Source organism: Solanum verrucosum, unplaced genomic scaffold (genome assembly GCF_900185275.1).
Source record: "Solanum verrucosum unplaced genomic scaffold, falcon-dt-bn FXZP01000286.1, whole genome shotgun sequence".
In the NCBI taxonomy this organism is placed as follows: domain Eukaryota; kingdom Viridiplantae; phylum Streptophyta; class Magnoliopsida; order Solanales; family Solanaceae; genus Solanum; species Solanum verrucosum.
Genome location: NW_026020376.1, coordinates 1929350 through 1944568, shown reverse-complemented (window position 1 = coordinate 1944568; position 15219 = coordinate 1929350). Strand labels below are relative to the sequence as shown.

At 36.8% G+C, this 15219-nt stretch overlaps 1 pseudogene; it reads left to right on the top strand.

Annotated features, from left to right (window-relative positions):
* Positions 1-7137: 7137 nt before the first annotated feature.
* Positions 7138-8304, top strand: LOC125838459 (F-box protein At3g07870-like; annotated as a pseudogene).
* The last annotated feature ends 6915 nt before the right edge of the window (positions 8305-15219 follow it).

Genomic DNA, 15219 nt, shown 5'->3' with positions numbered 1-15219 from the left:
AGGTTTCCAAAGTAATCTCATGAGATGAATGATTCCCTGTTAGTAGAGGCCAATTTCTAGTAGCAATATCCTTATCCCATAACAATGTACCCCCCAAAGGTTGATAGCTAGTGGATCCACGTAAGCTAGAAGTTCTTAGTTCTACCTTGGCAAGTTGGACAACCCTTTTCGGTGTTCGAGACACCGGGGGATCATGCTATAGCTCACTTGGTCTCATGTCGGTTTAAGGATAATTTCCCCACAAGTAATGATTAACTAAGGTTACTTCAAGAAGTATCGCATATGAGTTCGAAGGTTTTAAAGATGATGTTAGTGTCACGACCCAAGCCTAGGGCCTAGACGTGACCGGCGAATGGGGAACCCGAAGGAACCCCAAACAAGCCTCATAGCGTATCATTACACATCCTCGGTCGCGGAAGCAATTAAAATGACCATAAGCAATAAGCATAATCAAAGGGGAAATCGGGACTAAGGGAGCAAGAGAAAAAAAAAAGGAAGAAATAATACATAAATACCATAGATGAGTCAAGCTCAAGCATAATACACAACTTGTCCAACACCACCTCTAAACATGAGTACTTAGCGGGGGCCAAGACAAACTACCGGGCTCACCCTCATAGTCAAAACATAACTAAAAAGAAACAGTCTTATACATAGCAAAAGATCATGAGCAACGTCCCCGGAATGGAGGACTCACCAATAACCTTGATAGGAAATTGTATTAGCCACGCGGAGGAGGATGGTCAAGCGGTGCTCCGGTCCCTACATGGTGACATCATGTAGGCATAGAGTATGCATTAGTACGTTTGAATGTACTAAGTATATGGGATGCAATGCAACGCTACAATAGATGGACATCATAGGAAAAATGCATAATCATACCCGATAGATAGCACATTAGAGAAATGATATGTATAATGATGCTTACATAAAAATCATATTTAGTGGGACGTAGTACATGTGTGGTGAGTGACCATCAATATTACCCCCCGTACTAGGCAACCAAGGTACCAACCCCTTGATACGGTTACCCGGGCCTACAACCCCCCGAGCTAGGCTTGGTCGACTCACAACACTTATATAAAGAAAATCATATACATGTATCCCTTTCATCATCATTTCAATAATTATATAATCATCCGACTCATAAGATGTACATTGGACCTTCCATTTCCTATGAATTCTATAAATGGCATTTTATCAAACACATGGTGGGCTATTGTTCATGTAGATAAAATTATGTCTTTCAAGAGTACTAAGTCCAACCAATTCCGAAATACATATAAATCAGCCCACCAACAACATACATATATATATCAACCTTCATAATTTGATCATGGAAGCATGAAAACCATAAACATCACATAATAATTCCATTTCATGATAATATGCAAAAATAGACCATAATAGAATGTGTAGTAGTAATTCCATAATTCAAGAGTTCATAAATGATCATAAGGACCCATAAACTTGAAGTAAAATAGAGGATAAATGGTTGGACTTGTGGAAAGGAAGGTTTCCACAATCAACCCACATACCTCAACTTTGGAGAATCCTTGATGAAGATTGGAATGGAGAATTGATGCTTGAGATTGAGTCTTGAATCCGGAATTAGAACTTGAGATGTTTGAATTTGGTTGAAGATCTTGGAGGAATTTTGGAGAGGGATTAGTGAGTGTTTTTGAGTGTTTTGAAGCTAGAAAGAAAATATAACTAAGTATGGGACAATCCTTTTTTATAAAAGAAAAACGTCCCAGCCGCTACAGTAACGTAGCTCTCTGGAAATTGCAATTCTACCCAGACAGGTTTTACGAAAATGATCATAACTCCTTCATCCTAACTCGGAATGAGATGAAACCAATTGAATTGGAAAGCTAACTCAAAGGGCTTTAATTTAATAGGTAGTGGCCCTTCCAGTTCCTTGTGTGCTAAGAGATATGCCCCTTTAAAGTTGACCCTGAAAATCGCATTTTTTGCGATTTTCGAATTTTGATACGGTTGCTCTAAAATTCGGGTTAGACCCATTTCCCACTCAATTTTACCCCCTGAATAAGAATATGAAGTCGAATTTCCGAAATCATGCACGGATTTTGAGATATATGGAAATTACAATTATAGGTGTTTTCGAAGCACATTTTCGGACATTTTTGGGGTCGTTTCAGTTAGCTTGCATTGACCATGATTTATGACTTATGTTTCATAACTCTTCTATATCATGTTTTAGCTTGGTCAATTGCATGTCTTGAAATGAAATGTCCCTTTTAGCATGATTTAAATGTTTTATGCACTGCTATCATACTTTCTACATTGTTATGTACTAACGCATACTCTTGCCTACATTTTTCCCAAGTGTAGGGTCTGATATTCAGAGTACTTAGTTTTATGGCTAGTTGGTGATTTGATTGATTCCCGAGCTTTAGTGAGTCCTTATGCTTCGAGGACAGAGTTTTATCATTTCACTTTATTTCATGTATTTTCTCTTTTGGACGTGATGTATGGGCTAGATCCAATTTCATTTTATTGTATTAGATGGCTATGATGAGACATGTGTTCAGACTTCCGCTTTGCTTTATAAACTGTTTTGGACTTGGACTATTGTTTTACTCTTATTGTTCTATTTCTTATGTTATGAGAGCTAAGTGGCTAGTATGGAGTCCTTTGGGGTTCTATACGCGATGTTACATCATGGGAGTACCCCTGGGTTGTGACAAACTTGATATCAGAGCACAAGGTTAGAATGGTCCTAGGATGTCTCATAAGCCACGTCTAGTAGAGTCTTGCTCATGAGTGTGAAACGTGTCACATTTATGAATGAGAGGCTACAAGATGATAAGGAAACTTCACTTCTTTCATTACTCTTAAGTCATGCAATAGAGTTTAACTCTATAAGGTCTCTCTCATAATCCTTATCTTATGTTCTTCAGGATATGGCTATGCGAAGAGCTTATGCTAGAAGAAATGTGAGGGATAATGCAGAACAAGAAGCTCCTCCCCAAGCTCGTCAAGTTCTGGTCGATTCTTTGGCCGAGCATGTGTCTAATGCGGAGTTTAGGGCTACTTTTCAAGTGTTGGCTCAAGTCGTGATGACCCAAGCCAATAGGGAGGTTTGTGGTTCCCGCAAGCTCAAATGTTAATTCGGCGGTTTTAATTGTGAGGGACTTCACAAGGATGAATCCTTCGGAGTTTCACGGTTCTAAAGTTGAGGAAAATCCCATTGAATTTATTGATGAAGTCTATAAGGTTTTGATGATTATGGAAGTTACGCTGGTGAAAAAGGCGAAGTTGGCCACTTACCAATTGTAAGGTGTGGCTCAAATATGGTATAACCAATGGAAGGAAGTGAGACCAGAAGATGTGGGTCCTCTTGATTGGGAGAAGTTTAAGGTCTCTTTTCTTGATCGGTTATTTCCCCTTCAGATGTGGGAAGCTAAGATGATAGAGTTCATTAACCTTCGACAAGGGAGTATAAGTGTGGGGGAATATGCTCTAAAGTTCACTAAATTATCCAAATATGCTCCAACAATGGTTGCGGATTCAAGAGCTAAGATGAGTAAGTTTGTTTCGGGAGTGTCCGAAACGGTGGTTAAAGAGTGTCAATATGCAATGGTCATTTATGATATGGACATCTCTCGTCTCATGGTACATGCACAACAAATTGAGGAGGAGAAACTCAAGGAAAAGTTTAGGGAGAGAAAAAGGTTTAAGGTCGGTGATGGTGATTTCTCTAACACAAGGTCAGATGGACAAGGTTGTCCAAGATTCCGGCAAAGGTTTTTCGGTCAAGGTTCCTCCAATGCTCCTCATAAGTTCAACCAAGATATGATGTCTAACCCTAAGCCACAAGCAGGTAATGGCAATGGATCTTCATTGCCTAGGTCTAATTTGCATCAAGTGTTGAAGGAAGCACGATGGTAAGTGCCTAGCCAACACAGATTGTTGTTATGGTTGTGGTAAAAGTGGTCACAAAATAAGGGATTGTCCAATGCTTATGGCTAAGGGGAGAGAGGACAAGCAAACTCCTACTAGTAGTGCAGGTTCCAATGCTCCTAAGCAAAACCGCTTCTATGCTCTTCAGACCTGAGGTGAACAAGAGAGTTCCCCAGGTGTGGTTACCGATATGCTGAAAGTTTCCAACTTGATGTATATGCTTTACTTGATCCAGGTGCTACCTTATCTTTTGTTATGCCTTATGTGGCTATGAGGTTTGATGTTCTTCCGGATGTCTTATTAGAACCTTTTTTCTGTCTCTACTCATGTTGGTGATTCTATTGTGGCTAATAGGGTCTATAGAAAGTGTCTCGTTTCCTTGTCCCGTAGAGTTACTCTTGTTGACTTGGTAGAGCTTGATATGCTAGACTTTGATGTTATCTTGGGTATGGATTGGTTGTACTCAGGTTATGCTTCTATTGATTGTAGAACTCGTGTAGTCAAGTTTCAGTTCTGGAATGAGCCTATCCTAGAGTGGAATGGGGGAATTCTATGCTTAAGGGTCAGTTTGTTTCTTATCTTAAAGCTAGAAAGATGATTTCTAAGGGTTTCTTTTACCATCTAGTAAGGGTGAGGGATGCAGGTTTCGAAACCCCTTCTCTTGAGTCGGTCCCCGTTGTAAATGAGTTTTCGAAAGTGTTTCCAGATGAATTACTAGGTATTCGTTCAGAGCGGGAAATAGACTTTTGTATTGACCTTCTCCCAAATATGCAACCTATTTCTATTCCTCCTTATCGTATGGCTCCGACAAATTTTAAGGTGTTGAAAGAACAGTAGAAGGATTTGTTGGATAAGGGTTTCATCCAACCGAGTATCTCTCCATAGGGTGCTCCAGTTCTGTTTGTTAGAAAGAAGGATAGCTCTTCATATGTGCATTGATTATAGACAGTTGAACAAAGTGACCATTAAGAACAAGTATCCTCTCCCAGGGATAGATGATTTATTTAACCGACTTCAAAGAGCAAGTTATTTCTCTAAGATTGATCTATGATCGGGTTATCGCCAATTAAGGGTTAAATATGATGACACTCCGAAGATGGTTTTTCGAACGCAATATGGTCATTATGAGTTTTTGGTAATGTCGTTTAGGTTGATTAATGCTTTGGTGGCGTTTATGGATTTGATGAATAGGGTGTTTAGACAATACCTTGACATGTTTGTGATTGTGTTCATTGATGATATTTTGATCTAATCAAGAAATGAGGATGAGCATATTGATCATTTGAGGACCGTGTTAAAAAATTCTAAAGGACCAACAACTTTTTTCAAAGTTTAACAAATGTGAATTTTGGTTAAGGTCGTAGCTTTCCTTGGTCATATTGTTTCGGACTAAGGGTATTGAGGTAGATCCTAAGAAGATGGATGCGGTCAAGAGTTGGCCTAGACCTTTAACTCTCTCTGATATTAGAAGCTTTTTGGGTTTGGCCGGTTACTATAGAAGGTTTATGAACGATTCTCTTCAATTGCCTCTCCTTGACGGCTTTGACTCAAAAGAATGCTAAGTTCTTATGGTCCGAAGTTTGGGAGAAAAGTTTTCAAGAGTTGAAAAGATAGACTTACCCTCCGCTCCGATGTTGACCTTACCGGAAGGGACGGATGGTTTTGTGGTTTATTGTGATGCCTCGTGAATTGGGCTAGGTGTGTGCTAATGCAAAATGGGAAAAGTTATTGTCTATGCCTCAAGGCAACTTAAAATCCCATGAGAAGAATTATCTTACTCACGACTTTGAGTTAGCGGCGGTCGTTTTTTCCTTAATGATTTGGAGACACTATTTGTATGGAGTACATGTAGATGTGTTTACGTATCACAAGAGTTTGCAATATGTGTTTAATCAAAAAAATTTGAATTTCGCCAAAGAAGGTGGCCTCGAGTTATTGAAATATTATTACATGAGTGTACTTTATCACCCCCTGTAAAGCTAATGTAGTAGCAGATGCTCTTAGTCGATTAACTATGGGTAGTGTTGCTTCACATTGAAGAAGAAAAGAAAGAGTTGGTTCGACGTGTTCATAGATTGGTTCGATTAGGTGTCAACTAGTGGACTCCACCAATGGTGGTTTACGGTTCACAATGGTACCGGAATAGTCTTTTGTGGCAGATGGTAAAAAGCCAAACAAGGTCTTGATCCAATTTTGGTAGAATTGAAAGAGGCGGTTGCTTAAGAAATCCGTTGAGCTTTCTCCCAAGGGGGAGATGGGGTAGAATTAAATATTTGAATGATCTATTTTTAAAATTAAAATCTCCCATTACATTTCAACACAAACACAAACTTTAAAATTTGATTAAGAAAAATTAATAAATTAAACCAAAATTAGATTACGTACAAATAAAAAAAACTAATTTTAAAGGATATGGAAACTTCACAATAAAAAATATAGAATTTGTCCCACGTTGGCAACTTTTAAAAAAAAAAACATAATCAACAAATATAAGTTTTACAAATCATATGTCGAATAATAAAAATAAAATGGAACTTCCATCTTAAAATCGTAACTAAAATTTAAAACATTAAATTTTATTGAAGAATTATTTGAAATTATCGTGATATAATCATTTTGGCGACCACGACAACAACAACAATATTTTAATTAATTATAACTATTATATTTTTTAAAAATTAATCATTGTCATTATTTCCATCCAATTAAAGAAGTTATTTATTTTAAATCGTGCAAAGTTATATCACAATTAATTTGAAATTATGATACTTAATTCGCGCAACGCGCGGACACGAATATTAGTATGTTAATATATTGAAAATATTAGTTACTATCTATTTTATTTCTTTTATTATTTATCGATTCATTTGTAACTTTTTTTTAAAAAAAATCTTGAGTTAAAATTCAAATTGTGATTAGAAAATTTAAATAACAATATAATAAAATTATTGAGATTAATCGGGTCAAATTGAGCGTGTCAAGGCACAACCCATTTTTAAGTTCTTTTGAGCCCGAAATAAATTTGGGCGGATCAAGACCCAATTCAATATCAATTTCTAAACTCGTTTTAATATATTTCAAGACCCCTACTTATAACCACAAAGAATGCACGTGTAACGAGTAGTTTGTTAGGGAGCTGACCATGCAAAGAGTAGGTTTCTTGATCCAATTCAGATCAAATAAGCTCCTTTGTCATTCCCTAGAATAAAAATGGCGTGTGGAATTTCAATGAAATTGTCTGAAGACGTTGGGATCTATATATTCATAAGGCTTCCAGTAAAATCACTCATGCGATTCAAGAGTATCTCAAAAACTTTATATGTTCTCATAGGATCCACCACATTCGCGAATCTCCATCTAAACCACGCCACAATCACAAAAGATGAATTAATTCTCTTCAAGCGCTCCACCAAAGAAGAATCAGAACAATTTAAAAATGTCTTGTCTTTTATTTCTCATATTGGTGATGATGGTTTTATTCCTCTTCATCCAGATCTAAATGTGCCACATCTAACAAATGATTATGGTAGTTTATTTCACCATCTCATAGGTCCTTGCCATGGCTTGATTGCTCTAACGGATTCAGTTGTCACTGTCTTGATTAATCCAGCTACGAGACATTACCGACAAGTGCCACCTTGTCCTTTTGGTTGTCCCAAGGTTACCATCGTACCATTGAAGGTGTTGGGTTTGGGTTCGTCTCAATTCTGAATGACTACAAGGTCGTAAGGCTTTCAGATGTTTTCTGGGATCCTCCTTATGGTTATGCTGAGGGTAGAAATAGCAAAGTTGATGTTTATGAATTGAGTACTGATTCTTGGAGAGAGCTCGAACCTGTAGAGTGCCTAGCATATACTATTTACCTTGTTCTGAGATGATTTACAAGGAAGGGGTTCACTGGTTTGCAAGTACAGAAAAAGTGGTGATTCTTTGTTTTGACATTGGAACAGAGATTTTTCGTAATATGGATATGCCAGATGCTTGTCATTCTATTAAGCAGTCACGTTATGGCCTTTTAGTCTTAAACCAATGTCTTGCGTCAATTTGTTACAACGATTCAGGATGTGCAATTGACCCAACACAAGATTTTCTTCATATTGGATAATGAAGGAGTACAGTGTAAGCGAATCTTGGATTAAAAAAATACACAATAAGATCTCTTAATGTTGAATCCCCATTAGGTTTTTTGGAAGGATCAGTTTTTGCTAGTTGAGAGCAAAACTGGGCAACTTATTTACTATGATGTTAATTCGGATGAATGGAAGGAATTAGGGGTTACAAGGCTATCGCACTAGTTTGAGAGTAATAGTTTACACGGAAAGCATAAGTTCAATTCCTAGTGGACGCCAACATGGCACACAAGTACAAATATTTTAGACTTATAAATATTACTTGCTCAATTAGCAATATAGTTTCAGCAATATTTTTTTTTGTTTTTTCGTCGGTAAGTAACAACAATTCTATAAATATTGAATTTCGGAAATTTTAAACCCTTTATCATTTTGTTTGAGTTTTGGAGAGATATTTCGGCCTAGACTCATTCTTAAACAGCCAAGCTGAGTTCTTTGTCATCCTATAGTCAAATTAATGAACATTATCAAGGATTGATACTAGATTATCATCCAAATCCCTAGATTTTTTAATATCAACCCAAGAGCAATTGAAAAGAACTTTTGGATATTTCTATAAAGTAACAACCCATCTCTTTGTTGTGTTTCTAATTATTGAAAAGTGTAGTAGAAGACCTAAAGACCTATAGTTTATGTAGACAGTGATTTTTTTTGGGAATCTACCTGAGGTGTTCGATTATGCTAAGGATTATTCAAGGTTATTCTACCCTAAACCCCATCTCATGCCAATATAAAGGGTATATTCTTGAAAGGCATCTCAAAAATCTCATAACTATTGGGGTATTCACAAAGAGATCATGAAGACAACAAATATCAGGTTTCTCAAAGAAATCTCGATTATCCCATAAACTCTTGGGTATTCATAAAGATCAAGATCTTGAATATATCATAACTCTTGCGTATTCAAAAATAGGATCACAAAGACATCGAATATTGTCTTTCTCAAATAGATTTTGAATATTTCACAAATTCATGGAATATTGACAAAGATAAATCGAGATTCAAATAAATTTCAAGGAGGCCTATATCATCCTAGTTCGAGAAATATGCCATTAAATACCCTCAAATCACAGAGAAAATTCAAAGAGAAGAATCAAATTATCAATAAATTTGTACTCCACAATCTTGATAAATACTAAATAACATTATTCTTCTTATTTATTTTAAAATCTAAATAACATTATTCTTCTTATTTATTTTAAAATTTGTGGCAAACAAATTGTCACGCCTAGTGGGACTAAATGTACCCTTCATCTCTTCTCTAAAAAATCAAATCCGCAAATTTGAAGGCACAAAATCCCAAAGTCTCGTCTTTGAGTTTCATCAACTCTATACTCCGACAAGCCTTGAAGTACAGGGCATTTATAGACATCAAAATTTTATGGCACTCTACAAGACATGTTCAATATCAATTGGGACTCTACAACCTAAGTTAGGATTCTTGGAGGCTACTCTACTCTAACTCGAGCTTATGAATATATAGAGGGTATTATATTCTTCAAAAGAGTCATCTAGAATATTCCACAACTTTTGGATATTCACAAGGAGATCATGAAGAGATAAAATATTGTCTTTCTCAACTAAATTCTCAACATTCCCTAATTAATGGGATATTCATAGAGAGATCAAGTTATGACCTTGTATGTTCAAGAATAACCCATGAATCACGGAGGAAAACTTAGGAGATAATAGTAAAGGGGAAACGTATTTGTACCCACAATGTTTATAAATAAGATTATATTTTTTTCATATTTTTTTGTGATTGCAAATTATTTTGCGTTTCTTTGAAATTTGTTGCACAAATTAAATTGACATGCCCAGTGGGACATTCTCTACCTCTCATCTCAACTTTTCAATCATCAAACAATATCAAAATGACTTCTACTATAGAAGATCAACTAGCAAGCTTGACTAAAACAATAGAAGGCTTGACAAAGTGTACATGAACAAGAAACTTTCCAAGCTAACAACTTACATGCATAACATGATTTAGAGAAGATCAATTCAAGCACCTGTGAAGCTTCCTAGAATTCAAGATAAATGAGAGTCTTGCATAAAAAAACAAAGATCAAAGATATTCATCTGTAACGACCTGTACCCGTCGTTATGGAAAAGCCAATGGAAAAAGAATTTGGGCTAGAAAATTTTTGAGTAGTGACTTGAAAATTTCTAGCCTAGGTCAGACTTGGATGAAATTTGAGACAGTGAGGTCTAGGGAAATCTAGTAATTAACAGGGGATTTAATTATAAAGTTGATCACATGAGTGGATGTAACACCCCGAAAACTAGTAGGCTTAACTAGAGCTTGTCGTAAGGGTTGGAGTCGTAAAATTTGCTTCTCGTACTTTGAATGAAGGGTTTAGGGGTTAAACGTCAAGGTACGACTCCCAAGGACCAACCAAGGGTCCTTGAGGAGGACCCTAGAACAAACTTCAAGACTGCCCAAAACAGTGACCCACGGACGGACCTACGCCCCGTAGGTTGGTCCATGCTCTGTGGGAGGAGGTTCATGGGTCAAAGGCCAAGATGAGGGGCAGCAGAACCCCAACCCACGCCCTACCAGTACAGGCCATGGGTCAGTCCACGCCCGTAAGTGGGGTCATGGATGGGGCCTGTAAGATGGTTAAAATCGGTTAAGTCTAGGGTAGTTTAGGTGATTTCTATTTTAGTTATTATGATGTGAGGTCATTTTGTATTGTTTTAATATACCTATATAAGTCTTTTTAAGTCATTAACCAACCCATTCACTTCATATAATCCCAAAACCCAAATCCATAACCAATTTTCCCTAAATAAACTCTCCCTAGAATTATACAAGGAAGAAGAAGAAGAAAGGTGAAGCTAGGGTTGAAGAATCAAGCTTTTATCCTCAAATTTGTGGTAAATCTTCAATAAGGTACGGTAGCTCTTCATATATGGGTAGCCTTCACCCATAGAGCCCCTTCAAAACCCCTAATTTTAAAGCTAGAAAACCCAAAGTTAGGGTTTGACTTCAATCTCATGGATTCTTTTCAAATTCATTTTTTTATGATTGAATTATGTTTGTTTATGAACATATTGATGCTTTTATATGATTTTAAGTTAAATTCCTCAAGAATCCATTAATTACCCTATTTTCTCAAATTGGATATTAAAGTGTGGGTATTGATTGATGCAAGTAGAATGTTATAGAATTATGAATATTATAAATTGATTACTTGAATCATGTTATTATCCATGTCTAATGTAGTAATTCTAGATGTGTTGATGAACTATAATCCATGGTCCTTGAAGGGAAAATTATGAGAATTATGTATGATCATGATATTTATGCACATGTTTTATGAATAATTTGAGAATAAAGTGATTATGACTATGAAGTAATTGTGGTGTTGTTGAAAGGCTATTCTCACACACACACTTATGAATGAAGTTTCCATGATTATGATAATGATGATGTGTTGATTGAAAGGCTATACTTATGAATGATGAAGACATGTTGTGACAGGTTTTCTCACAATATGGGGATTCTTAGGTTGAAAGGCTATTCTCACCAATTGAATCTAGGAGCTATCTTATGAATGATGTTGGATTGAGTGTTGATACATTCTTCCATAATAATGAACTCAAGTAATGAAATGATAAGTACTCTGTGGGGAATAATGCTTAGCACCGAGTGGATATTGATATGAGATGGAAGCCCTCACGTAAGTTGAGGCGGGGTTTGTAGTAGCAATCTCTTGAGATTGATGCCCATATGTGAGTTGAGGTGGGGTATCTAGTAGAAATCTCCTTGTCTCATAACTATGTGCCCTCATAGGTCTTTTGTAACACCCCGGAAATTAGTAAGTTGAACTAGAGAGTTCTAGAGCCTTTCGTAAGAGTTTTGGAGTGTGGTATGAGGATTAAAAGTTGTAAAAAGGATTTCCGTACTTAGAATAGGGGTTTAAGGGTTAGGGCGTCAAGGTACGACCCCCCAAGGACCATTCAAGGGGTCCTTGGGGAGGACCCTCAAAACAGCCCCAAATCTGCAAAAATGGCAGCACCTACATTTGTCCACCTACGGCCAGTAGGTGGACCCACGCCCCGTAGGTGGGGGTCGTGGGTCAAGGCCTGGAAAGGCCTGCAAAGTTTAGCCCCCAGTACCCACCTACGACTTTCCAGTACGGGCGGTAGACCCATCCACCTAAAACTAAGTCATTAGCTCATTCATCTAAGAACCCAAATTCTCTCCAAAAGAATTTCATCTAAGAAGAAGAAGAGGGAAAATTTTCCTCCGTTGATTCAAGCTTGATTAGGGAATTGACTTGACATATGTTAGCTTAATCATCTATGGGTCCTTCCACCCATAGAGCCCCCTAAGTTTTCCCTCAATTGTGAAGTCAAAAACCCAATTCTAGCTAGGATTCTTCTTACATTGTGGGTAGAGTTTGGGTATGATTCCAATCTAGTGGATAATACCCAATTATGATTGATTTAGCCTTTTTTTAGTGATATTATGATGAATTCATGTGATTTATATGGTAAAACCTAGTCTAAATTGATGAATATATATTTGTGGGTTTATGCCATTAGAGGTGAAATTGAAGGTTCAAAGACGATCTTCTTAAATCAACGTCATGTGTAGTAATTGATCAAAGTTAGGATCATATAATCATGAATTGATAGACTTTATTGAATATGAAGGATCTTGACTTGTAAATATGAAATTGTGCCTCCATGATGAATCATGACTAGAATCACCTAGCAGTAAAGAGTGTGATTGAATGTCTTGTAATCTAGACATGAATGATGATAGAATGAAGTTATATTTGAGAATAAGGCTTGTAGTTATCAATGTTAGGGCTTTGGGGGTAAAGTCAATATGATGTGATCTTGTTGTGTATTGTTCTCTCTCACACACACATAGGCATGAATATGCTAGGAGATCAAATGTTCTCTCACACAGAAGGATTCTAGGTTGGCTTAGTAACCTAAAATGAATCAAATCTTGTTAGTATAGAATAGCTTGAGGTTGTGACATATGTTCCCTTCATGTATAGCTTGGCTTAGTAGTATAAGACCAATATTGATAGCTTAGGATGGAGGATCTATAGTCTCCAAAGGTATAGCTTGACTTGGCATTGTAAAATGCATTTCATGGTAGCATGAGTTAAGAGTAGTCATGGTAGCCTAGGATTGAGGATTTATACTCTCCTATGGGTAGCTTGAACTAGCATTGTTATGATGCCTTCATGATAGCATGACTTGGTTTGACCAAGACCATTTCATAGTAGCTTTAGGATTGAGGACTTATAATCTCCTAAGGGTAGCTTGACTTTGCATTGTAAGATGTATTTCAAAGGTAGCTTGAGTTAGGTTAGTCATGGTAGCTTGGGATTGAGGACTCATACTCTCCTAAAGATAGCTTAGGATTGAGAATCATACTCTCCTAAGGATATCTTGCATTTGTATCATAGTATACTTGTAAGGGTAGCATGACTTAGTTGGTCTAGAACTATTTGATGATAGATAGGATAGGAAACTTGTACCTTTCCTAGAGTAGCTTGGACTTGCATGATAGTGTGTCTTCCAAGGTAGTTAGCTTAGCTTAACCTAGTTATGTTAGTAAGATGATAGCATGGTCTTGCCTATTAGGGGGTTATTCCTTGATAGCCTTGAATTGAGAAATAGAGTTCATTCATGGGTTGTGACTTGCCTAGTACCAAATAGAGAAGTACCTTATATAGATAGAGGCAAATAGAATAGAGAGACTAGTTCCCAACTAGTGAACATTCATGATAGTCTAAAGGGGTACTTAGTGTGGGTAGTAGTATGGGATGCTATCAATACATTGCACAGTATGACTTGAGGCTAGCTATGAAGGGTTCTCTTAGATAGTATAGACTTAGCTTGGGTTGTTTTTATAGTTGCCTTCTAAGATATGATTGACTAAAGGTGATAGTTCCCTTGTCTATAACCAATAGTAAGATCAAAGCAGGGTGAATATGACTAGGATGACTTCAAGGTTATGCTTAGTGTGAAAGGTAGTATGGGGTGCCTTTCATGCATTGCACAAGTGTATTTTGAGGTTGCTTAGAAGTATGGTGCCCTTCTGGTATAGAAAAGCTTAGAGACTTCACCATGTATATAGGTCATGATTAAAATGACCAAAAAGGGATACTTGGCTTGTGTGGTATTATGGGATGCTATTCATGCTTTGCATATGTATGTTTTTGAGGTTACTTGAGAATGGTGCTATTATGGTATAGATTACTAAAGTCAATTATGCTTATATGATTATGACTTATCTCCTATGCTCATTCACAATGTCTTATATTGACTTATGATTATATGATGCTTATGTTGGAGATGATGCTATGACTATGTTATTATCTCTTATGTTTATGTCTTATGTTGACTAACCATTTTGAGATGCTCTTATGATGTTGTGCTAGCTTTCATACTTGGTATATTTTGTACTAACGCATATTGCCTACATTCTAACCAAATGTAGGGTTTCGGAGATTGAGTTCCTTTGGAGGGTAGGTTTCTAAGAAGCAATAAGAGTTGAAGATTTGGTGAGTCCTCATAGCTTCGAGGACAAACACATTATTTCCTTTATATCATTTCTTTATGTTTTAGACTTTGTATGGGCTGCATCCCAAGAGTTTTATTCAAGAGTATAATAGATGGTTTGAGGCAAAAGTGTAGTAAAGACTTCCGCTTATTTATGAAAATGTTTTCGATTGTATGGTTCAAAAGAAGTTTTAAATTTTCTGTACTTTTCTATTATCTTATGTTACAATTATGCTAAGGGCTTGTATGAGAACCTTCGGGGTCAAGTACACCATATTACGTCTAAGGGGTACCCCTGGGTCGTGCCAGCTTAAGCTAGTAGATCCACCTAAAAGCTAAACTAATGGTTCTACATTAGGTAAGTAGGATACCCTTTTCGGTGTGGGTAACACCAGTTCCATGATTTTCTCACATGGTCTATGTCGGCTAAGGGCTTACTCCACAATGAATGATTATGAACTATGGCTCCTCAAGAATGCACTACTTAGTGTAGTGGGGGTATGGGACTTCATCCATGCATTGCACAAGTAGGCTTTGAGAGTAGTTATGGTGTGTTCCTTTTATGTTATGATGATTTATGAAATGAAGTATGCTTAATGTGGATTGTTGTTATGAGTTGCTTTCC